This window comes from Notamacropus eugenii, chromosome 4 (genome assembly GCF_028372415.1).
Source record: "Notamacropus eugenii isolate mMacEug1 chromosome 4, mMacEug1.pri_v2, whole genome shotgun sequence".
Lineage (NCBI taxonomy): Eukaryota > Metazoa > Chordata > Mammalia > Diprotodontia > Macropodidae > Notamacropus > Notamacropus eugenii.
The window spans coordinates 296,103,595-296,128,834 of record NC_092875.1 but is presented as its reverse complement, the minus strand read 5'-3'; the positions used below and the strand labels follow the sequence as shown (position 1 = coordinate 296,128,834).

The 25,240-nt window shown below is 36.0% G+C and overlaps 1 non-coding gene across 1 annotated transcript; it reads left to right on the top strand.

Annotated features, from left to right (window-relative positions):
- Positions 1-3,265: 3,265 nt before the first annotated feature.
- LOC140502968 (U6 spliceosomal RNA) lies at positions 3,266-3,370 on the top strand. The gene has a single exon (XR_011966685.1). It is a non-coding gene; the product is annotated as a U6 spliceosomal RNA (small nuclear RNA).
- Positions 3,371-25,240: the final 21,870 nt, after the last annotated feature.

Here is a 25,240-nt window from a genome sequence, read left to right as displayed (position 1 = left end):
TGAAAATCACTGTTAGGCATTTCAGCTGATTCAGAGATATGTAATGACCCCTGCTGTTAAGGAGCATCCGTTCATTAAGACATTAACATTTACTCAAGTAATTGTATTATAACGTATAATGTAACAAGGGAAACAAGGCATGCACAAACTACTGTGAGAGTTCAGAGGAGAGATTAGTTCTTCTTGGAGGAACCAAGAAATGATGCAGAGAGAAGATAGGGTTTGAGGAAAGCCTTGAAGAATGAGTAGAAGGGAGAAAGACCAGAATATTCCAAACAGAAGCAATACCAAGATGAAAAGATACATGAAAGAAAGTCACTGAAGAAGACCAAAATGTAGGTTGGTGCTACATTATAGAAGATGCAAATTATATGAATGTCAGTTTACATATTTTGTAATTAAATTTTCATGCATTGCATAGCCTCTGAAGCAGAGTATCATACATATTCAAAGGTTTCAAAAGGTTTCTTCCAAAAGCAAAATGTAGGCTGGATTGGTGTGGAAGGAGAGACTAGAGTCAGGGAGACCAGATAAAACATTAGTGTAACAGCCTAAGGGGCAGCCAAGTGTTGCAATGTTTAGAGCCCCAGGCCTGGAATCAGGAAGATCAAATCTGGCCTCAGGCAAGGACTAGCTATGTGATCCTGGGCAAGTTACTTCATCCTGTTTGCCTCAGTTTCCTCATCTGTAAAAAGAGCTGGAGAAGGAAATGGCAAACCATTCCAGTATCTTTGTCAGGAAAGCCTCAAATGGGGGTCACAAAGGGTTGGACACAACTGAAACAACTGAACAACAGCCTAATGAGAGATAATAAGGTTCTGACAGAAGGTATTATCAATGTGATTGGAAAAGAGAGCAAAGATGTGATCAATTTCTTCATAATTAGTATCAGACGAACATAGAGACTAACTAGATATTGAGAAGGAGGGAAAAGGGAGATCCCTAGGTTGTGAGACTTTATGACTGGGAAAGATGATTAATCCATGAACAGAAATTAAGAAGTTAAGGGATAGATTGAGTTTTGAACAGGGTTAAAGATAATGATAGATTCTGGAGATCTTTTCCATAATCACCTTATATCATAAATTTGCTACTTGAGTCCAAGAGATTGCATCTAGCATTCATGATGTGAAAACTTTGATTATGACCTCTGTATGCTCATCCTTCGTTGCTGAGGAAGACCATGCCATCAGAGAAATAATGACATGACTTGTACTTGACTTTGTTTTGAGTGAGGGAGGGCTGTGCAGGTCACCAGCCTCACTTGTCCTCCAGAGCTATCTGAATCCATTCATCGGGATGATTGGAGATGACCCAGAATGAGGCAATTGGGGTTGTGACTTGCCCAAGGTCACACAGCTAGTGAGTGTCAAGTGTCTGAGATGAGATTTGAACTCAGGTCCTCCTGCACTGATGCTCTATCCATTGTACCACCTAGCTGCCCCTACAACTTCTGTACCTTAATCTGAATAAACAAATAACTTATCTTTCTATAATCCTATAATATCTTAAATGCTTTCTTTATACAAACCTTATGGGGTGGGTACTAGAATTATTATTTCCATCTTACAGATTTGAAAACTGAGACTCAAAGATGTTAAGTGCCTAAGTTTTAATACTAACATATCTCAGAGCCAGAACTGAAAATGTGTTTTTGACTCCCAAACCAGTGCTTTTTTCTAATACATAATGCTATCATTATTTCTTATATTTGCAAATGGAACAGACATTTTAGACACCAACACAGGGCAGTTAGAGAGAAAATATAAGAAAAATATTTGTCTAAATTGTTGTTAAAAGTTGGACATAACTTTTAAGAATGAGACAATTGCAGCTGGGGCATTTTGACTTGGTTTATATGCCAGTGCATAGTTCATATTGAGCTAATGAATATGAGCTTTCAAATCTCAATTGCTAGTGGAGGTAACGGAATTACAGCTAAATGTAAGGGAATTTGAAGATCTTCCCTGACCCTTAATAGGCCCACATAACCTTCTTTAAGCTTTTGCCCAGCCTACAGTGTGAATCACATGGAGCTGATTGTGGGAGGAGTTTGCAGAATGGGTAGAACTGGAAGGGTACAGAAGGAAGAGAGGGTGCTGTAGAGCTGGGAGAGAGCTAGGCAGAACTGAAGCAGAGCAGAGCAGAGCAGCCAGCATGACTGAGAAAGGCTGGAATTTTGCCTAAGGGAGTTTGTGGGGAGGCCTAAGAGTAGGAGATAGAGGTGTCCCTTTATTGGTAATGTGTACAAACTTCATTGTTACCATGGTGGAGTTGGCTTTCTGGTATCTGAGTAAAGATCTTGGTTTCATCTTTGAGGAAGACAGTTTATATTTTGCAAATTTACTCTGGAAATATGTATGTATATCCATAGTGGCTGCTGTGGGTATCTCTTTGGCACTACATTATGCTATTTACAATCATCAAAGATGATGCTGTTAAAGTGCTTCACTCAATATGCTAACAAGTTTGGAAAACACCCAGTGGTAGCCTAATCCTAAAGAAGGGCAATGCTAAAAATGTTCAAATTACTGAACAATTGCACTCATTTTATAGTTTAAGATGTTGCAACCTAGGTTTCAGCAATATGTAAAATGAGAATTACCAGAAGAGCAGGCTGGTTTTTGAAGAAGCAGAGGAACTAGAGACCAAATTGCCAATACTCGCTAGATTATAGAGAAAGCAAGAGAGTTCCAGAAAAAAAATCTGCATCATTGACAACACCAAAGCCTCTGAGTGTTTGCATCATAATAAATGTGACAAGTCTTTCAAAGAGACCATCGGATTTGTCTCCTGAGGCATGTGTATACATGTTAAGAAGCAACAGTGAGAACCAAACATAGGACAACTGATTGAAAATTGGAAAAGGAGTACAACAAGGCTGTACATTATCACCTTATTTATTTAACTTATATGGAGAGTACATAATGCTAAATACCAGTCTGGATGAATCAAAAGCTAGAATTAAGGCTGCTTTAGGAAAAATATCAATAATCTCAGATAGGCAGATGATACCACTCTGATGGCAGAAAGTGAGAAGAATTAAGAAATTTACTTGAAGCTTAACATACACACACACACATACACATGCACACACACACACACACACACACACACACACACACACACACTAAAATCTTGGCAACTAATCCCATCATTTCCTGACAAACAGAGGGAGAAGAAATGGATCTGGTGTCAGATTTTATATTCTTGATCTCAAAGATAAATGCAGATGGCAACTGCAGCCATGAAATCAAAAGATACTGCCCACTTCACCAGCACAGATAGGAAAATTGGAATGATACAGAGAAGATGAGCATGGTCCTTGTGCAAAGATAACATGGAAATTTGTGAAGTGTTTCATATTTTTGGGAAAGACGGTAATATTACTCTGAAAAAATTTGCAACAAATTTCTCTGATATAGGTCTCATTTCTCAAATGCATAGAAAATTGAGTCAAATTTACAAGAATACAAGTCATTCCCCAATTGATAAATGATCAAAGGATTTGAACAGGCAGTTTTTAGAAAAAGAAATCAAAGTTATCTATAGTCACATAAAAAATGCTCTGAGTTGCTATTGATTAGAGAAATGCAAATTAAAATAATTCTGAGGTACCACCCCACACATAACAGATTGACTAATATGACAGAAAAGGAAAATGACAAATGTTGAAAAGGATGTGGGAAAATTAAGACATCAATGCATTATTGCTGGAGTTGTAAACTAATTCAATCATTCTGTAGAGCAATTTTAAACTATATCCAAAAGGTTATAAAATCATTCATACTCTTTGACCCAGCAATGCCACTACTAGGTAGCTATCCACAAAGGATAAAAAAAAAGACAAAAAAGGAAAAGGACCTACATGTACAAAAATGTTAACAGCAGCTCTTTCTGTGGTGGGAAAGAACTGGAAATTGAGGGAATATTCATCAATTGAGGAATGAGGAATATACCACAAGTTGTGGTGTATCAATATAATGGAATACCATCCTGCTATAGGAAATGATGATCAGGATGGTCTCAGAAAAACCTGAAAAGACTTACATGAACTGATACAAAGTGAGATAAGCAGAACCATGAGAACACTGCACATAGTAGTAGCAATAGTGTATGATGATCACTTATGAATGACTTAACTATTCTCAGCAGTACACTGATCCAAGACAGTTCTGAAAAGCTTATGATGAAAAATGTTATCTCCAGAGAAAGCACTAACGGAATTTCAATGCAGATTGAACCTTTTTTTCTTTCTTTATTACTCTGTTTAGTCTGTGTTTTCTTTTGCAACATGTGTTTTGTATGCCCACATGTGTATAGCCTTTATCAAATTGCTTGCCTTTTTGAGGGGACAGAAGAGGGAGAGAATTTAGAACTCAGAATTTTTTTTAAAATTGCTTTTACATACAATTGAGGGAAAAACATTAAATAATTTTTTAAATAGTAGAAAAAAAGGAAATTAATTGTTCCTTGAAAGAAAAGCTATGACAAATCTGGACAGCATACAAAAAACAGAGACACTGCCACCCTGACAAAGGTTCAGATAGTCAAACCTATGATTTTTCCAGTAGCAATGGATAGCTTTGAATTGGATTATAAAGATAACCAAGTACTGCAGAATTGACAAATTCAAGTTGTGGTGGTGGAGAAGATGTTTTCAAGAGTCTCTTGGACAGCAAGAAGGTCAAATCAGTTAATACTTAAAGAAATTTATTCAGTCTATTCACTGGAAGGTCAAATACTAAAACTGAAGCTTAAACACATTGGTTACATAATAGCTAGGACTCATTGGAAAAACCCTGTTGTTGGGAAAGATTGAACGTAAAAGAAAAAAGGTAAATTAGAGGATGAGACAAATAATGTCATGGAATCAACACACATGAACTTGGAAAGACTTTGGGAGAAAGTAGAAGATAGAAAGGCCTGGAATGCTATGGTCCACAGGGTCATGACTAAACAACAACAAAAATATATACCAAAAGACTAATATAGTTTTTACAATGAGATAAGATCTGATAAGAAACAGCAAATTAATAGATTGTGTCTATGTGAACTGTTTTGTTCCTATCCTAATGGTTTCTTTATTCAATTCATAGCTAATATCCTAATTAGTGGCAGCTGGCATATAAAAGTATTCTTGATAAATTGATATTTTCTTTTGAACCACAGCTAATTTCACAATTCTCCAAATTACAATAAATGAAAGTAGCAGAAATTACTAAGCACTTACTGTGTGCAGAGCACTGTGCTGAGTGCTAGAGGAGATAATAAATTTTTTCTTTTCTAAAAAATGTATTTATTTATTTTTAGTTTTCAACATTCATTTCCACAAGATTTTGAGTTCCAAATTTTCTTCCCATCTCACCCTCCCACCCAAGATACCATGCATTCTGATTAGCTCTTTCAATCTGCCCTCCCTCCTATCATACCCTTCCCTTCCCTTATCCCCATCTCCTCTATTTTCTTGTAGGGCAAGATAGATTTCTATAGCCCATTGCCTGTATTTCTTATTTCCCAGTTGCAAATAAAGCAATTTTTAATATTCATTTTTAAAACTTTGACTTTCAACTTCTCTCCCCTCCTCCCTCCCCATCCATCCCCACTGAGAAGGCAAACAATTCAATATAGGTTATTCATGTGTAGTTATGCAAAAATACTTCCATAAAAGTCATGTTGTAAAAGACTAACTATATTTCCTTCCATCCTATCTTGCCCCCTATATATTCTATTTTCTCTTTTGACCTTGTTCCTCCCCAAAATTTAGTTCTAATTACTCCCTCCTCCCATTTTCCCTCCCTTCTATCATCCTCCCTACACCTCACCTATTCCATTCTCCCCTACTTTCCTGTAGTGTAAGAGATTTTCATACCAAATTGAGTATGTATGTTATTTCTTCCTTAAGCCAAATGTGATGAGAGTAAGTTTCACTTTTTTCCCTCTCACATCCCCCCTTTTCCTCTCCATTGAAAAAGCTTTTTCTTGTTTCTTTTAAGAGATAATTTGCCTGATTCTATTTCTCCTTTTCTCCTCCCAATATATTCCTCTCTCACTCCTTAATATTACGATTTCAGATATCATCCCTTCTTATTCAACTCTCCCTGTGCCCTCCATCTATATGCATATAATCCCTCCAACTACCCAAAAACTGAGAAAAGTCTTAAGTTACGAATATTATCTTTCCATGTAGGAATGTAAACAGTTCAGCTTTCTTAAGTCCCTTATGCTTTCTCTTTCCTGTTTACCTTTTCATGCTGCACTTGATTCCTGTGTTTGAAAATACAATTTTCTATTCAGTTCTGGTCTTTTCATCAAGAATGCTTGAAAGTCCTCTATTTCATTGAATGACCATTTTTCCCCCTGAAGTATTATACTCACTTTTTCTGGGTAGGTGATTCTTGGTTTTAATCCTAGCTCCTTTGACTTCTGGAATATCATATTTCAAATCTTTCAATCCCTTAATGTAGAAGTTGCTAGATCTTCTGTTATCCTGATTGTATTTTCACAATACTCAAATTGTTTCTTTCTGGCTACTTGCAATATTTTCTCCTTGATCTGGGAACTCTCTAATTTGGCTACTATATTCCTAGGAGTTTTTCTTCTCAGATCTCTTTCAGGAGGTGATTGGTGGATTATTTCAATATTTATTTTACCTTCTGATTCTAGAATATCAGGGCACTTTTCCTTGATAATTTCATAAAAAAAATGATGTCTAGGCTCTTTTTTGATCATGGCTTTCAGGTAGTCCTAAAATTTTTAAATTTTCTCACCTGGATCTGTTTTCCAGGTCAGTTGCTTCTCCAATGAGATATTTCACATTATTTTTTTTTTTCACTCCTTTGGTTTTGTTTTATACTTTCTTGATTTTTTCATTAGCTTACATCTATTCCATTTTAATCTTTAAGGAATTATTTTCTTCAGTGACCTTTTTGATCTCTTTTTTCATCTGGCCAATTCTGCTTTTTAGGGCATTCTTCTCCTCATTGGCTTTTTGGATTTCTTTTTGCCATTCAGGTTACTCTATTTTTTTATGGTGTTATTTTCTTCAACATTTTTTTGGGTCTCCTTTAGCAAGCAGTTGACTCATTTTTCATGATTTTCTTGCACCACTCTCATTTCTCTTCCCAATTTTTGCTCTACTTCTCTTACTAGAGTTTCAAAATTCTTTTTGAGCTCTTCCATGACCTGAGACCAAGTCATATTTTTGTTGGAGATTTTGGATGGAGGAACTTTGACTTTGTTTTCTTCTGTTTGCATACTGTGGTCTTCCTTGTCACCAAAGTAAGATTCTACAGTCTGATTCTTTTTCCGGTTTTTGCTCATTTCCCCAGCCATTTACTTGACTTTTGAGCTCTTTGTCAAGGTAGTTCTCTGCTTCCAGTGGGAACTGGGGAGGTATACTTCAGCCACTTGATCCCCCCACAATCTGTGAGTCTAGAGCTCTAGAAACAGTTGCTGCTGCTGTGGCTGTCACAGGTTCCTCCACCCCCTAACCCCCTGCAGCCCTGGGGCGGGGGACAGACCACTCCACTCTCCTGCACTGGTTCCACAGGCTTTTTCCACTGACCTTCCAATTTATCCTCAGTGTTTTGGGCTCATGAAGTCTGGAAACTTCTATAAGTGGGAGAGATTCAGTCCCCACAAGGCCTGCTCAGTTCCCTTCTGTACACTTGTGGCCCACACTGGACTGTCCTCTGCACCCTGTGTGTTGCAATAGACACTTCCCAGTGCCCATCCTGGCTGTCTTGGGCTGGATATTTGCTTCATTCCCTCATTCTGTAGGTTTTTTGGCTCCAGATTTGTTTAGAATCATTTTTTTACAGGTTTTTGGCTGGGCTTGCCAGGAGCACTCTGGAAAGTCTGTGCTGTTACTCTGCCACCTTGGCTCCACCCCCAATCAGTGCCAGGAGATAGTGATTTTTGTGGGCGAAAATAAGACTGAGATAAGATGCCATTTCTGCCCTCAAGGAACTTATATTCCAGTAGCACAAGCAATAGAAAGTGGACAATTAAGTTGATAGCAGCAATAGAGAAAAAAATGAATGAAAAGTGGAAGCATGGGATCCTTAAATTATCTAAGGGTTAAAGGTGTTATTTCTTAAAGTGAACCTACACCAATTCATAAATCCCTTAATATCAAAATTATGTTCTATTAAATGTGGCAGCATGACTTAGTGGATAGAGACTTACCGTCAGGAAGATTTGAATACACATCGGGCCTCTAACACTTTGTATGTTCGTGAACAAATCACTTACTACTTAACTGAATCTCAGTCAAATTCCTAAGACTTAGCTACTAAGTAGTTGTTACCATGGAGGAAGTTCCAAGATTTAAAAAAAAACCCAAAATACTAACTTGATGTATTTTAAAATGTGCTATATTTCAATAAATGGGCTATGAATATAAAGAGACAGACTAGAGTAAATGTGTCAACATTTTATTCTAGAAAGATTTCATTCAATAGGAGAAATGTTTCAGTCACAAAAATGAAGAACAGGAAGTATCTAGTACTAAATCGAGGGTAACATAAAGTTCTAGACACTGGGAAAGAGGAAAATCACCTACAAGTTGCTGACCTTAACAACACTATGTGAAGGGAGTTGAGATGTGAACAGTAGGGCCATGCTGATGCCAGGAAGGAAGAAGTAGGTGTGCTGGATTTGGAGAAGGAAGTATGCAGCCCTCCAGATGGCAGACATAACAGCTAAATGAGAAATCACAGGAATTCAATACACATTTCTCTTTTTCTCAAAGCGGCAGACTGCCCAGGTCTGTTCAAGATTTAATATTTTAAAATTGAGGTGAAACTGTAACTTTAATTATACATTTGGAATATTTGAAAATTAAGACTGCCTCTGGCTATGAAGAGCATCTGGAAGAGAATATGTAAGGGAACCTATTCCTTCTGCAAATCTCATGAGATGGATTCAATTTCTTTTTTAAATTAATAGCTTATCTGTTAGTAACAATTCAGCTTACAGAGCATCTATTAACATGATGAAGCACTGCTCCCATGTGTTGAACAAATTGCCTTTACTCTATCAAACCAAGTTTCTTGATCCACTTTTGGCATACTACAACTTGTCTGAAGCTTGCCCTTGGCTCTCTGTTAAATCAAGTGGGCAGGAAAAAAGTTAAAGGAATTCAAGCATTAAAAAATAATTTTAAGTTATACAATGTACTCTGTTAGTATTCTGGAGTGCTGCCTCTTCTTAGCAGTCTGCAGTGGTTTTCAAATACAAATGAAAACTTATCTTTCAAAAAGTACAGATGAGATCAATGTCCTTGTCTAGTCATAAGTAATTCTCAGAGTTCAATTCTGTCAATCTTAACATAAACATTAATATAATATCTGAAATGTATATTTAGTCATGAATCAGTCTGTGAATTTATTGAAGCTGTGTTTGGTTGCTATCTAGGTTGACAAAACATATCTTGCAATTGATCTTTGGTTTGTGGCATAATCATATCATCAGTGTGTTGCCTTAACTCCCTAAGAGGGAATATAGAATCCTTACACAGAAGTGGCTCTGTCCTTTCATGAATACTGAGTAATTATGACTTACTGATTCCTAAGTCTACATGATTTTGGTTACTTTTCATTGGTAATCAGCACCATGAAAATCCCTACAGTGAATCTCAACAGACCTCGGGAAATGTACTTTATCCATTTACGTCATTTTCACTTACTCATCTGTTCTATAATAACAGACTGAATACACTTTTCGTTGTATATAGAAATGAACAACTTCACACTTTTGTTGACTTTATGGCACATGAAAATACATATTAAAAAGACACTTTTTGCATTAGTTCAAGTTTGCTGAGGAGTAGTGTCAGTTAACAGAAAATAACTTTTTACTGTTGATTTTTATGGCCAATGAACTTACCAAGTTAAATTGTTGGCAATAGTGTCAACAATAACAATAACACCACTGCAAGTCCATTTAATTTTTTAATTAAAACATTACTGACTTTAAAAGTTTTTGCCAAGGACATGTTATAATTTAGCTTGCTTTGGTTTGTACGCAAGTGTAAGAAACATGCTTTTCATGATTAAGGGATTTTGTACTATGCCAAGGATCAATTTGGTATTGAGATATAACAATAGACGGGAGATGTTTTGAGGGACAGCTAGTTGTTAGGCTCTCAATGTCATTATTATGTTTTCAATTAAATATGGTACCTCAAATGCCATGATGCCTGCTAAGGACAACTCAGGACATTGGTTCTGTACTATGAGTTACGATTTCCATCCACTATGCCAATCCACTAACACTATTTCCTTTTAAGCTTGTAACTATTACAAGAAGATGCCCAATAGCAGTCTTGGATCTGTTTTTACTCCTGAAATCTGATAGAATCATTAGTGAACTGGTAAGACTATGGTCTCTGAACACAAATCCTTTCTTTACCTTTTCTTACTTTTTATAGTTCAAAATATTCTCTCTTTCAATTCCAAAACCAAATTCACAAAAAAGTGCCATCAATGCTATTCTACCTAACTCCAGATATTGAGTACAAAATGTCTGAGCCCCATTCAGAGTGGCCTGAATGAGTCAGTATCATAGCTAACTGAGCATATCCATGAAATACTTCAACATAGGGATGAAAATAGGGCTCATGAAAGAGAGGAAGAAGAATGTAGGGATTAATATTGCCTATCACGACTATTAGGAAGTATGCTATGGTGGTTAGAGAGAACATGGAGTCAAGATAACCTAGATTCAAGACCTGGGTCTTATACATGATGACAGTGTGACTTTGGTCACATCCTTTTACTTCTCAGTGCCTGAGTAACTCTCTAAAACTAAACTGAAGAGTTGTTGTCAGTCTGAATTGGTAGATACTTTCTCACTGAGCAACTTACTATGCAAATTAAATCTCAGATTTGTATTATTATACTAACTTGGGCAAAAACCAGGTTTGGATTCTGAGAATATTACTTTGTTTCTGAGAGTTAACATAAGGAATATTTAACCTCTGACAGAGGCAAGGAACTATAGAGAAGACGAATCCAGGAACTTGCTGTCTACATTTATTCATTACTAGAAGGAATAGAATCCCCATAGGACTGAGAACTGCTAGGGGCCTTAGTAATCTCCTAGCCTAACCCATTCATATTACTATTGAAATTGAGGTTGTGACTCTCAGAGAGTTGCTACTTCCTCAATGTCATATAGGTAGTAAATAACATAACTGGGATAAACTTATATCATTTGACTCCAAATCAAGGGCTCTTAAAAGTCATTAATAAAAGAAAGGGGGTTTTTCTGGGATAGGCAAAATATGCTTAGTATCTCCAAAAATTGTGAGATTAAGTGGAACCCACTCTAAAATAACAGCTTGTATTTATATAGCTCCATGGAATTTGCAACTTTTTAAACTTATATTTATTTATAAGATATTATATATAATATATGTTACATGTGATATATAATTATGTCATTTGAGATATGTTATGTTCTATATTATAATGTAATATATAATTATAATAATTGCATTTGACCTTCATAATAATCCCATGAAGTATGGTAAGTTCTATTAATATTTATTTTACAGATGAGGAAACTGAGGCCCCCAAAATAATAATGAATCTAAATAAATGAATATACTAAAAAATGGCAGTCTGTAGCATTTTATATCCTACTATAGTGACCCCTAGCATTCAAATGATGGGTAACATTTTATTTGCAGTGTGTTTTAAATGAATATTAGATAAGTATGGGCTCTGCCCAAATGGATGTTTGTTATCAAGAAAATTTTAGTAAGTGGACAAAAGAAGGAAAAACAGAGTAATGGATGGCATTTGGAGTCAAGAAGACCTAGATTCAAATTCCACCTCAGTAATTTGTTACCTGTTTCATTTAACCTTTCTAATTCTAATTCTCATTTGTAAATAGAGGGTGTTGGAACTGGTAATCTTATAGATGCCTTTCAGCTCTAATTTTATGATTCTAAGATCTCCAAAGCTTTTTTAGCTGGATGGGTCATTTTTTTTTCCTCAAATGACTTCAAAGGAAGACCAGTGACACCATTGCTCCCTGCTCAGGAGTTCCCTTGCTGCAAACATGTGAATGTAGGATGTTAGCTTTCAAATTCTTGAGTTTTGGATTGCTATGTCTAGTTGTGTTAAATTGTATCTTGCTCTGGCTCTCTTTTCAACTCCTTCCCTTTTAGTTAGTATAATAAGTAAGTTTTTAAGTAGCTAGTATAAAGGAACAATAGTAGAAACAAAGATTGCAAAGGGAAATCTGAAAGTTATTTACAGACTGTCCCATAATTTAAGGAAACATAATGGTTACTTGCAAACTGTGTCATAAATTAGGGGAGCATAGGAGCCATTAGAAACTGTTTCATAAATTAATTAAAGACATATCCTGAGATTATGTGCTAAATCAAAAGAAGCCAATTAGGCCTTCTTGTAAGGGCCCCTCAGTTCTGATAATTGCCCAGTCTGTAAGCGTCAGAGAAGCTCCAGATATCTACCAGCAAATGTTATGCTAATTAATTAACCCTAAGGTGTTGCAGATAACTTTGAGATGATGCGGATATGTTAATGGATTAACCCCCAAATGATACAGACATATGTTAGTCTGTCCCCCATCAAAACTCTATAAAAATAAGAACCCAGACTCCTGTTCATATGCAGCACTGCCTCATCTGCTATGAGTCCATGATGCCCCAGTGCTCCCAACTCTAATCCATGAATATATAAATGACTCTGTGCTTCTTACTATTTTCTTCCTCACACTACCTGCCTCCCTCCATCACTCCAATCCTGCCTCCACTGTCTTTGTACCCCAACACCATTTTACTTTGTATTCTTTGTGACTTATTAAGATGGGATTGAAGAATTACTCCCCACTTGCTGCCATTACGGTTTTTTTTCCCATGAATATCCAAAGAACTAAACATACCTGTCTTCCACTCAACCCAGAAGAACTTTCTTGGGTTCCATTCCCTTAGGCACAATGGAATAATACCATAAATTAATGAGCAGTTCAGTAGTCAGAGAAATAATATTCCTATCTAGATCAATATGGAACTACAAGAATAAAACTGTTTTCCCTTTCATTATAAACCTTTGAAAGAGCCTGAGAATTTAAAAAACAAAAAGGCTATCCCATCCAGCCAATCACTCTCTTATACAGAGATCTATGGCAACTGGGTGCAAAGCAGAATCATGAAAGAGAACCTAATAATCTTGGAAGTAGTATTCTCTCTCTCTCTCTCTCTCTCTCTCTCTCTCTCTCTCTCTCTCTGTCTCTCTCTCTATATATATATATACACACACATATATAAACACATATACATATGTATATATAAACATACATATATACATGTGTACATGTATAAACACATATATGCGTACATATGTACATATATACATATATATGTATATAGTATGCCCTCAGAAGGCATGGCTAAGGGTTTTATGAGTTTTCTACCTGCTAATTTGTGTCCTGCTTATGAGATTCTGAGACTGCTCTACTAAGATGATTCACAATAGTGTTTTCTATGCTTGTTTGTAGTTACCTTCAGTGATGGACCCTCACAAAACTGCCCAGTCCCCAAACCAGAATGTTCCCTAAATCAATGGAAGAGAGTGTGTATACCCTTTCACAACAATTCAGTTAAATAGAAAGTAAACCCTTGGAATGTCCATACTCACTGAAAGTGTCCAGAGTCAACCTAATGCGGATTTTCCCCACAACAGTGCCAAAAGTCTTTGAAGGACTGAATTATTCAGTACATAAATCCTAGTGTCACCATCTCTTGAACATTTTAAAGCATTCTAGATGCACATCCTAGTTTAACAATGAAGTGCTTGTGGTCACTACAGCTTGATAAAATAAATCTGCATGGATGACCCATGTAGGAGATTTTCTGATTCCTGTTTTATTCTAACAGAATATAGGTTCCTTGAGAGTAGGGACTGTTTCATATTTGTCTTTGTAATAATCCTGAATACCTAGCACAGTGTCTAGAAGAGAGGAGGTTAATTGAATGAATGAATCATATGATACAATGTGTTACAAAATCATACCTTCAAGAAAAGAAGAAAAAAAAGTTTGTGAGCACTATGCTTACTCAGTCTGGAAGTAAATTTTTCAAAGGGTTGAGTGTTATATATCTCCTGAGGCTGCCAACAGACTCATAATGGAAGACAAGTCTGATAGGGATTCAGTCTTACATACTGACTTGAAGAATTGGATTGCATAAAGAATATGAAAGAAGCTACACAATACGCCATTGATGTCCTGGACTCATTGTTGGGCAGGAGGTTGAACAGTTGAATCCCTTATCTCTTTTTCAGAGTCATTCTTTAATTTTCCTCATCCTTTTATATATTTAGTGAAATACCAAGTCTTGTTAATTCTACCTTCACAACATCCCTCACATATGTCACCTTCTTTCTACTCACGCAGCGATTTCTTTTCAGGTACTCATCACCTGTTCCCTGTACTACTTCCCCCCTGATTAATCTGATTCCAGTCTTTCCTCTGTCCAATTGGTCCTTCATAGTTGACAAAAGGCATTCTTCATAAAATACTTGAATAATCATACTGTTCCACTGCTCAAAGAACTTTAGTAGTTTCCTCCTATCTGTAGGATCAAATCCACACTCCTTTACTGAGCATTTGCAAGTCCTTCATATTTTAATTCCCACTTATCATTCCAAATTTATTTTGCATTACATACACACATATTATATTGTTGCTTTTACATGCCATGCCATCTCCCACTTTCTTGAGTTTCCATAGGCTGTCTTCCATTCCTGGAATTGTTTTTTCTCATCTCAACCTCTTAGAATTCTGAGCTCTATGGAAGGTTCACCTCAAGTACCAATCTCCAATGTAAGGTCATTCCTGGTTACCCTGTTATGAATGTGTGTATTCCTACCATCATGAAACTTCTTTATATAGGGTAGACCAGAAGTCTCAATTCAGTTTAAAGCTACAAAAGCTTTTAAGAAGGAACCATAGAGTAGTGAATTGCATTTGGAATTAAGAAGATCTAGATTTGAATCCCACATTTAAAGCTTAAAACTGTGGTAAGACTTTTGGGACCCTTTGTATGTAGCTTGCATTTGCTTATGGCTGATTATATTCTTTCTCCCTCAGGAGACTGGAAACCACTTGGGGGCAGAGACTATCTCCTTTTTTGTCTCTGTATTCCCAGTACCTGAACAGTACATGATAGGCACTTAAAAATTCCTGTCAGGTTAAATTAAATTAAAAATAATTTTGACTTGGCATCAAAACAGCTGAGGGCTCACTGTACGTTCACATTTCATTTCTTCCTCTTATGATTTCCCCACAATTTGAAAAGCTTCTATAAATTTCTAGGGGAAAATAAGGTTCCAAATATAGAGTTCATTCCCTCTTACTATCTATGTTCTCTTGAATAAGTGACCTAACATCTATGGTCCTCAATTTCCTCATCTAAAAAAAATGAGGGAATTAAATTAAGATAAAATTTAAAGTCCTTTCTTGTTCCAAGTCTTAGATCATTTTACATACAAAGAAACTGAGGTCCAGTGATGTTAGAAGACTTAGGAAGTAACTGACAGAGTGAAGATCGAAGTATATTTCCTTTGGTTCCAGGATGAGTACTCTTTTCATTGTGCTACACTATCTAGGTTAGAACTGTGAGACCAATGCAGAATAACTTTTGGAAGAGTGAGAAACTGCCATCTGAGAGTATTGGGCACTGGGAAAAACTAGCCCCAATATGAAACTCATTTCACTTTTGTTTTTCTGCCAAGAGGCTACCTGACATAGAGAACAGAGAGCCAGGGGTTCAAGTAGGGACAGTTATACTTGAAAAAAGGCAACCGGAAAAAAAAGCCAAACCACAACCATCTACACACTAACCTGGCCCTGCAGAATCCTAATTCCAGTAACACCCTTGGACTGTATCCATCCTTCTCAAAGGCTCTCTCCCAAGACTTCCTGAGCCAAGGAGCTCCTTCTTTTTTGTAAAAGGACACAGAAGCATAGCCTTCAATAATATGGCATAGCTGTGAATTACTGTGGACCAAATAACCCCATGTGCATCTAGAAAAAATAGACTATCTCTTTTGGATCAAAAGGCCTCAGGCTGTCCTGGGGAAAAGATTCAAACATCCTCAAGTTTTACAAACACTGCTAAAGATGCAAATCTGAGAATAACAAAATTTATCCACAGGATCACTGGGTTTTAAAACATATATCTTTCTTTTTAAAACATTTTTTCTTACTTGAGGCATATTCCTGAAAATTTGTTATTTAAAACATCATGAAATGATATTTTACCTACACTCAGTTATTTTGTTAGTAAAGAAGATTTGGGATAAATCCTTCTAATAAGCAAACCTCTCTTCTCCACCCAAAAATACACTCCACCAATACACATACACCTGTTAATGATATATATGTTTTGGATTTTTTAAAATTACATAATGTTTTATGAATGGCCCTGGATCATTCCAGAACACATTAAGGATTAGCTGTGGGAAGAACCACCATTACCAGGGAATCCCAAGCCTTCCTTTCCTCCCCACCTCTTGGCTTCCCTCTTTCCCTGAGTTGCTTTTCTCTTCACATGGTTTTGATGAGATGACAGTCAAGGATACAATTCCTTCTGATGAAAAAGTGAATCAACAGGACTTTGTCACTTATCATAAGATCTTCCAGACCCTACCATCTTCCCTGTCTCTATGATCTACAATCCCATATCATCATCTTAAATATTTATATAACTTGAGTCCCTCGGGTCTTGCCATTTGCCTCACTTCTGAATCTGAGAACATCTGGGCTTTTCCATCTTTTCTTTTTTCATTTACTATCTTTCCTGATAAAACTTTTTCAGTTCGTATCTCTAGTTCTTATCAAAGTGCTTGGCACATATATGTACTGTATGAATGTGTTTTCATTCATTCAATTATTCACTGTGAAAGATAACTTTATAAGGATATGATTCACTAACCCAAAAGAAGAATTTTCCTTTTTATAGGAGTAAAAGAGTGAGTGAAAATCTCTCTGCTCCACCTACCTGATTCTTTTATCTGGTGAGAATGCATCTTGATTATTCACTGGGCAGGAACAAATACCGAACACTTATCCAGGTGCAACATAAAGTCTATTTGGATTGTTTTGAGAAACTTGGTCACATGTTCTGGGGCCTAGATGAATCCTTGTCCTTCTTAGAAAAGAGAGATTGGAGCAAGGGGAAGGAGAGCGTTCCACTTAGACTCCAAAATAACTTGCTGGAGTTTTGAACTAATCCTTTGCCATACCTGCTCTAAGCTGACCCCACCTTACCCTAATTGTGGGAGAGTGTGTCATGGTCTTTTCTAGGGGGAGAGGAATGTTCTTACTATTCCACTTCAGTAAATACTCCTTTCTAAAACTGAATTGTCTTGTAGACTAATTTATGTCAACTGATAATGATGATGAGAAACGTAACAGCAAAAGCTATAAGAGATAGAATTTAAAACCTGATCCATTAGGCTTACCCCTAAAATCCTGAAGGGAGAAGAGAAGTAAGTACCCACATTTTGTGGACAAGATTCATCAATTAGAGCAGTAATTGGGATGGTCATCCCAGATTATGTGCTAAAAAAATGGAAAGAAAAAAATCACTCAAGAGTAATTTGGCCTTACTCATGTCTTTCAATTTTGTTATCTTTGATAATATTGCTCTATACACTGTGGTTATAAAACCAAGGTAGGGTACTACAAAGGAAATATAAGAAAAATAAATACATTTTGAGGCTGGAGACAGTACTTTAAATTAGGGAGATCAGTATGGACTTCCTACACTTGGTGGCTACTGAATTCAAGGCTCACCTGAAAGGAAATTAACAATTCTGAGAGAAGTAGAGGGGGAAATATATACTTTTAATGGTTAACTTTGCCATCAAAAGAGGACATTTTGAACAGCAATTAATTCTATGACAATAAACTACATCCTAATTAACATCTTCCCATCATTATTACCTCTGAAATATATCAACCACCCTTTACTTTCTTTAGCAACCATTGCTAGGTTAAAAAAAGAAAGAAGAAAGAAAGAAAAGGTTATTCTCCTAATAATGTCCTACAGTTGCGTCACATAAATTACTACTTTTCATCTATTTTGTGTCCCCCACTGTGGTTTAAATAAAAACAAAACTGAAGTTGTGGGAAATATTTTAATTCATAGAAAATGGACATTCTCTTTTCGTATAAAGATATATATAGTACATGAACTGGTTTAAGCTGATAAAAATGTGAGTAGATAAATTGCTCCCCCTTCTGGTAGATAAGCATATTGTATATATTTGTTTCAATCTGTTGAAAATTTGTAATGTTTTTCTTTAGGTAGATTTAATCATTAAAAACAGAAAAAAAGGAAGTAGAAAAACATTAAAATATTCTTCAATCTAACAGTTATATTAGGACTTTATAAATCTGGCTTATAAACAGAAAGGAATAAGAAACACAAGAAGAAATGAAGTCAATCACTTTAGAAATTTGCATTCCTTCAGATTGATGAAACAATGAATTTAGGGCTCAGGAAGGGCTAGATCACCCACTATATAGTTATGATTATGATCTTCTAGTCACAATATAAGCTTTTATTTTTGTGATATTAAACTTTCCTTTAACTTCTTTGATTCTAAGTTTCTTCATCTCTAAGATAACCATAAAATTTATGATAATAATGACTGTATAAAGATTTAACATTTTCAAATTACTTTCCACATATTAACTCATTTGCTCTTCATAATTATTTCAAGTGATAGGAAAGACAAGGATGGATTAAATGATCTCCAAAGTGTCTTCCAGCTCTAAATCCTTTGAGCTTATAAACATTACAATATTCTACGTGCTTTTTTAGATAATGCATAGAATAGGATTTATTTTCTCAGGCTTCTCAAAACAGTTGAACTATGAAGCTTAGATTGTGAGCCAAGAGAAACTTTCCCTGATGGTACTGCATAATTTGCCTATGCTAGAAGGGAAAAGAAACATCTCAAAATTTTTCACGGAACTGGGATGGGGGGAATGGTGGGGTGTTGGAAAAGTGTCCACCTTTCTGCTAAGTGTCAAGAATAACAATACCATCTCTACAAAATAAGTCTTGAGAGAATCACTTTTAAGGAAATATCCCATTCTGCTTTTACAAAAGAAACAATTCAACAGGAAATGTCTAGCAGATCTTTAAGTTTTTCCAAACCTTTTCATTCCTTCTCCCATGATTCTTCTGACCTTTAACCTCTCAGCTGAAAGCCTTCCCTGTGTTTCATTGAAAAAAATTGATGCTATTCCTGAGAGCTCCCTCTTCTTCCCTTCTATACACCTTACATAATTAAGATGCTTTTTGCCATGTTCTCCTCATTTACTCTTGTTTTACATGAAGCAATGGACCTTCTCCTGGCCAAGGCTAAACTCTCTATATGCATAAGTGATCTCATTCCATTTTATCATCTCCAGCAAATTGTCCCTTCTATTATCCTCACTCTTTCACTTAAATCCAATCTCTTCTTATCTACCAGCTACTTTCCTGCTACCTAAAGATATGTCCATGTTTTCTCCATTCTCGAAGTAACTTCACTTCATACATTCATTCTCTGTTAGCTACTGTCCTACAACACTTTTCCCTTTCCTGGATAAACTCCCTGAGAAGAATATCTACTATGGATGCCTCCTTTTCCTTTCTTCTCACTCCCTTAATTTTGGATCACATCATTCATGTGAAATTACTCTTTCTATACTTCCCAGTGATTGCTGACATGCCACATCTAGTGGCCTTTTCTCAGTCCTCACCTTTCTTGACCTCTCTGCACCCTTTGATAGTGTTGCTCACGTTTTTCAAACCTTTTCATCCCTTCTATCACGACTCCTTTGCTCCTCAAATTCTTTCAGAAATTATTAGGTTTAGATTCTAATATGAGCTATCATGGATGCTATCACTACTCTGTTCTCTAGAAAGTAAACCTGCTTCATCTTGGTTGTCTTTGGGCCTCCCACTTTCTCTTTTTAAAAATATGATCATGAGGAACTCAGAGCAGCCTCTTTTATTTAACCTACTGTTCAAGCATTTATTTCTTCATATACTCTCTAGTCTACACTGAGAAGTAGAACGATGGAGTAGAAAGTGATTCTAAACCATATTTAATAAGAATGTGAAAACAAGCAAGTCAAAACCTCCAAGTCTCTGTTTCTTCATCAGGGAAATGGAGCTGAAAATATTTGTATCACTGATCTCCCTGAGTAGTATGAGAATACTTAGTAGGCCTTGACATATAATCTAAATGTTAATTTTTCATGCATCCTATGCCTCTGTATCATCTTTTACTCTTTTGTTAATTTATAAACCTTTTATTAAGGGGTTTAAAAATGCCATCAAAGACTGAACAGCCATTGCTATGACCTAACTTCCTCATATTAGTGGCATTAAAAAGAAAACTATACTGAAAATCAATTTTGAGAGTTCTTTACAAAGAACCCAGATGCTATCTGGTCAGTTTTGAACTTCTACACTATTAGGCAACAACTGCCTCAGTGTAGCTGTTGCCATCTTTGCAGAATGCCTTTCCCATCACTTTACTGACAAACCTTATTCACCAAGGAGTACACAGCAGTGTTCATGAGGCACAATTCCTAGGTGTCTCAAAATTTAATAGTCTTTTCTGAGGGTTCATAGCTAATACTGATGCTTACCTCCAAAACATATTCTTCTACATTGTGGGCTCCTAGGTGCCTTGGTGTTTACATAAAACCTAAAAAAGCAAATAGAAAAATTAACCTAACCACAGCTAAAATATGATTGACCAAAAAGAAAAGTTGCAAGCTTTTCCACTAAGGGGAAAAACACTTGGAGTTGTGAGGGTGTCAAGGAACCTAGTCCTTATTAACCAAGAGCGCAGAGGGATCCCAAACAGACTCTACAAGTATAACCTATAGCCTAGCACCCTAATCCTTTTAGTGACAGAGTCTAGGTTCAGTCTTTAGAGTGGTCTCTTAAATTTTGTCTCTACATTTTATTTTATTCCCACCAATAATTTCCTCTTTGAAACTCAGAATAAAACTAGTGCCTAGGTATTCATTGATCAGATAAAAGGATTACTAGGTCCCATGGAAATACTCAAAGTAACAATGTATAATAAATATAGGACAGACTTTATTTTACTCCATAGAAAATGTAAAACAACACAACGTGATTACAGCAGTTCACACTGAATATACTAGTATTAGTAAATTATATTTAACTTTATGATAATATTATGGATGAGCCAATAATCATATTCACATTATGAATGTGATCCAACATTATATCTCCATCTCCTTTTTTCAAATAAGGCTGGTTTATTATGAAAATTTCAAAACATCCCACAGTGTGAAATGATTGGATAAAGTAAAGCAAAAGTTTAGAAAAGAGTTGGTACATATGGCACAATGTGGTTTTTAGAGTGAGATTATGCCAAAAATAAAAGTTAATGCTTCTCTGAAAAGGTTGGTGATTAGCTGAAATGACATGTGGAAAATTTTAGTTAAAAAGTGCATCTCAGAGACTGACTTTATACTTGGGTATTCACAGAGTTGTGTTGGCATTTAATAAAGATAAAAATAGTATTGTAATGCATAGTGCCAGGTTTAGAGTGGATGATAATTACAATAATAGATTGTTCATGATCATGCAGTCCTTTATAGTTTGCAAAACATTTTCCAGAGAGATAAGCAAGACTTTGGTATAGTACACGAGTAGAATCTGACATAGGTGCCATTGCTGGAGTTATTTCAACAAAGTACCGAAGCCTAGGACTGCCCCTTGCATCCTACCTCCTTTCACTTCTCCTGGTCAAGATTGATGGTATTTACTCTGTGGGCTTGCATAGTAGTAGCTCTGGTGTGCAAACTTATAGTGGTACACACTGGTATCTAAAACCACATTTAGCTGTAGGGGTAAAAGCACCAGTCCTGAAGTCAGATGACATTTGAGTTATAATACAAGCTTTGACACTTCCTATCCATGTACAAGTCATTTAATCTCCCTAAACTTTAGCTTCTTCATCTGTAAAAAGGTGACAATAATTGTTTTTTGTGGTACCTATTCATAGTATTGTTGTAAAGGTTAAATAAGATAACAAACATTAAAACCTCTTTAAACCTTTAAGAGCTATAGATATCTATGAAATGAGGGATCCAGTTTTCAAAAATTAATTTGCAACTACAGAAGCCAAACATAGATTTGTGCTTTATAATTTTGCATAATTTTACCCTCTCATTCCTCCCTAGCTCGCTGCATTCCCTATCTTCCTTTTTCATGCCACACACAACTCTCCATCCTGAAGCTCACTCCAGTCCTAAAATTCAGACATTGGAAGTACCTACATTCCTGGTGACCTCTCCATCTGAATGGATGACTCCTCCCAGAACTTCCATGTAAGGAGGCTGCCAAAGCCGATCACGTTTCATTCTTCTCCAGGACCTTCTCTATCATGCTCCCATTATGGATACCTTTCTCTCTCCCCCAGCCCCGTGCCTTTCATTTTCCTTTTATATATTGTATTTCTCCACTAGAATGTAAGCTCCTTGAGGGCAAGGACTATCTTTCTTTTGCTAGTATAATAACTCAGAATGGGTTTGTGGTCCATGCAAATACTGCTTTTGTTGGAATAGCCTTCAAAAAGCAAGGGTCATGTCTATACTGTAGTGCTAGAGTGAGGTACAAAGGAAAAACATTAACTCTGGAGTTAGGAGACCTGAATGTGAATCTCAGCTATCTGTATGACCTTGGACAAGTCATTCAACCTGGGGTTAACCGGGGTTGTTGTGCAGATCAAATTAGATAATATTTGTAAAGCATTTAGTACAGAGCCTGGAACATCTTAGGGCTGTTTTTTTGTTTGTTTTTTTTAATAAATGTTTATTTTCTTTTTCTATCCTATCTAAGTGTTTAAATAATTTTTCCTATATAAATACCATATTTTTAAAAAGAACAATGTCTCTTAATTGGATTTACTGCTAAATTGACAGGAGCTTATGACAATCTCTGCTATAAAGGATTTCAGGGTCAGACTTTTTTAATCTATATAAGGAAAATATTGGTATTATAATGTGTAGGGAAGGGTCTTATTACATAGAGTTATGATGCTAATAATTAAAATAGACTTAATTCTATGTAAACAAATCTAAATTTGCATGATTATTGTATTAGGAACATTTTGTTATCTCAAAAGGCTATATCCTTTACAAATACAGCTTTCTTAGGATCCTTTAAATAAGTAATTACTCCAAGTGCATTTGATATATGATTTAAATATATAAATATATATATTCAGACTGTCTAGTATTAAGTAGGTGATAGGAACTGAAGTATAAGGTCTAAAATGCTTAGCATTTCTCTTTCTTTTGACTATCACAAGAAGCTAAAAACTTAGAAGAAAATGTGTGAGAATTAAAGATTTTTTCTGAATTTAAAGAAAAAAAAAACCTAACACCTAATCAAACAGAAAGCTGCCAATGGAAGTTGCCAAGTTTGTTTAGTAGGTTGTCCAGGAGGGTGTTGGGAAATCTAAAAGTTAACCATCAAGGGAGATGCTCACGGATCCCATTTGGGAAGTTTGCAAACTTAGTAATACAAAGTGAGCATTTCAAGATAGACATTTTCAAGCATTTCCAACTTCAACAAATAGGGGAAGTCCAGCTGTCAATTAATCCAGTCAAGTAGGGTAGTATTGTGTAGTTACTAAGTTATCTCTTTACTGAATATCTTCTTTAAATTGATGGAATGTTCTGTAACTTTCTACTTTATGGCTGGAATATAGGTTATTATGATCTCTCTATGAAAAGCATGAGCTATAAATTATGAATAAGTACACGTACTTGTTTCCCTTGAATTGGCAGCCTCATTTTCTTTTAGATTACAAATGTTTTACCTGGCATTACTTGGTTGTCTCAGAACTGGACTTGTGTTTTTTGAAATTTCTGCCCAAAAGTCTGAGAGAACCTTGCTTTATTCCCAGCAGCAAGATTGAAGGAAGATGCTAAAATGACTAAAATTAAACACTGCAGCTCTCACTTAATTTATACTTAGATATGTTTCTAGATCATATAGATGTAGTATTACTTATTTCAACATGAGGAGAAAGGAAAACCAAGGCACATCAAAGAGTTAGGACACTTAACAGTTTATGGAAGATTTCCGTATGGAGTTGACGTAGGCTCTCCGAATAGGTTACCAGACCCATAGAACTCATTGTGGAACTTGAAATCATTTGAGGGCAGTTAATGAACATCTAAGAAAGAAAATAGCAGATCTGAAGAGTGGATATACTTTTGATAAATTTCCATGCCTGAATGGAAACCAAGCTTACTTTCGTTGATAGGGTTACCAAACTTCAAAAGGTTTTCATAAATGAAGTTTACCTAGGTTTTAGCAAAATATTTGACAAGTCCCTTTTGCCATTCAATTAATTGCCATTCAATTAATCAATAAGCATTTATTGTTGTAGTGTTGGGGATACAAATACAAAAATATAAGAATAGCTGTTGAGGAGGATACATTATGTTGAAACTAGAGGAGACATTACATATCCATATATACAAAATAAAAGGTAATTTTGGGATATGGGGCTGCATTAGTAGGTGAAAATCAAGAAACCTCATTTAAAAAGTTTTATTTGAACTGAATTTTGAAGGAAACTTGAGATTTTAAAAAGTGAGAATGAGGAGGGAATGAATTTCAGGCATGGGGGTAAGCTTGGGTAAAGGCAATGAACTGCTAATTAATTTATGGACTTATTAGTGGGGGCAGGCATTCCTGGTTCTTCTGATACTTGCCAGGAAAGACCACAATGACAGTGGAGAGTAAGACTTCAATCACATTTTATTAAGGCATAGAGGGCACAGGGGCAAATGGCACAGAAAGTACAAAAACAAATGAAGTAGGGGGTTCAAAAGCAAGTAATGTGTGGATAGGGATGGGGTGCTGTAGGAAGGCAGGCATCACGGGGAAGAGAATGGGGAAGAGGGGAATCACTTATGTAACCCCAGATTGGAGTTGGGAGTATGAGCAGTATGAGCACTTAGAAGATGGAAGAGTGCTTGGAAGGCAGGAATTTAGGATCCTGTTTTAATAGGGGGGACAGACTAGCTCTTATCCATGCCATCTTGGGTTTAGTTCACTAACATATTCAATCATCTCAAAGTTTTCAGCAGCACTTGGTGTTCTGCTGGTATTGCTATGGATGTCTGGAACTTA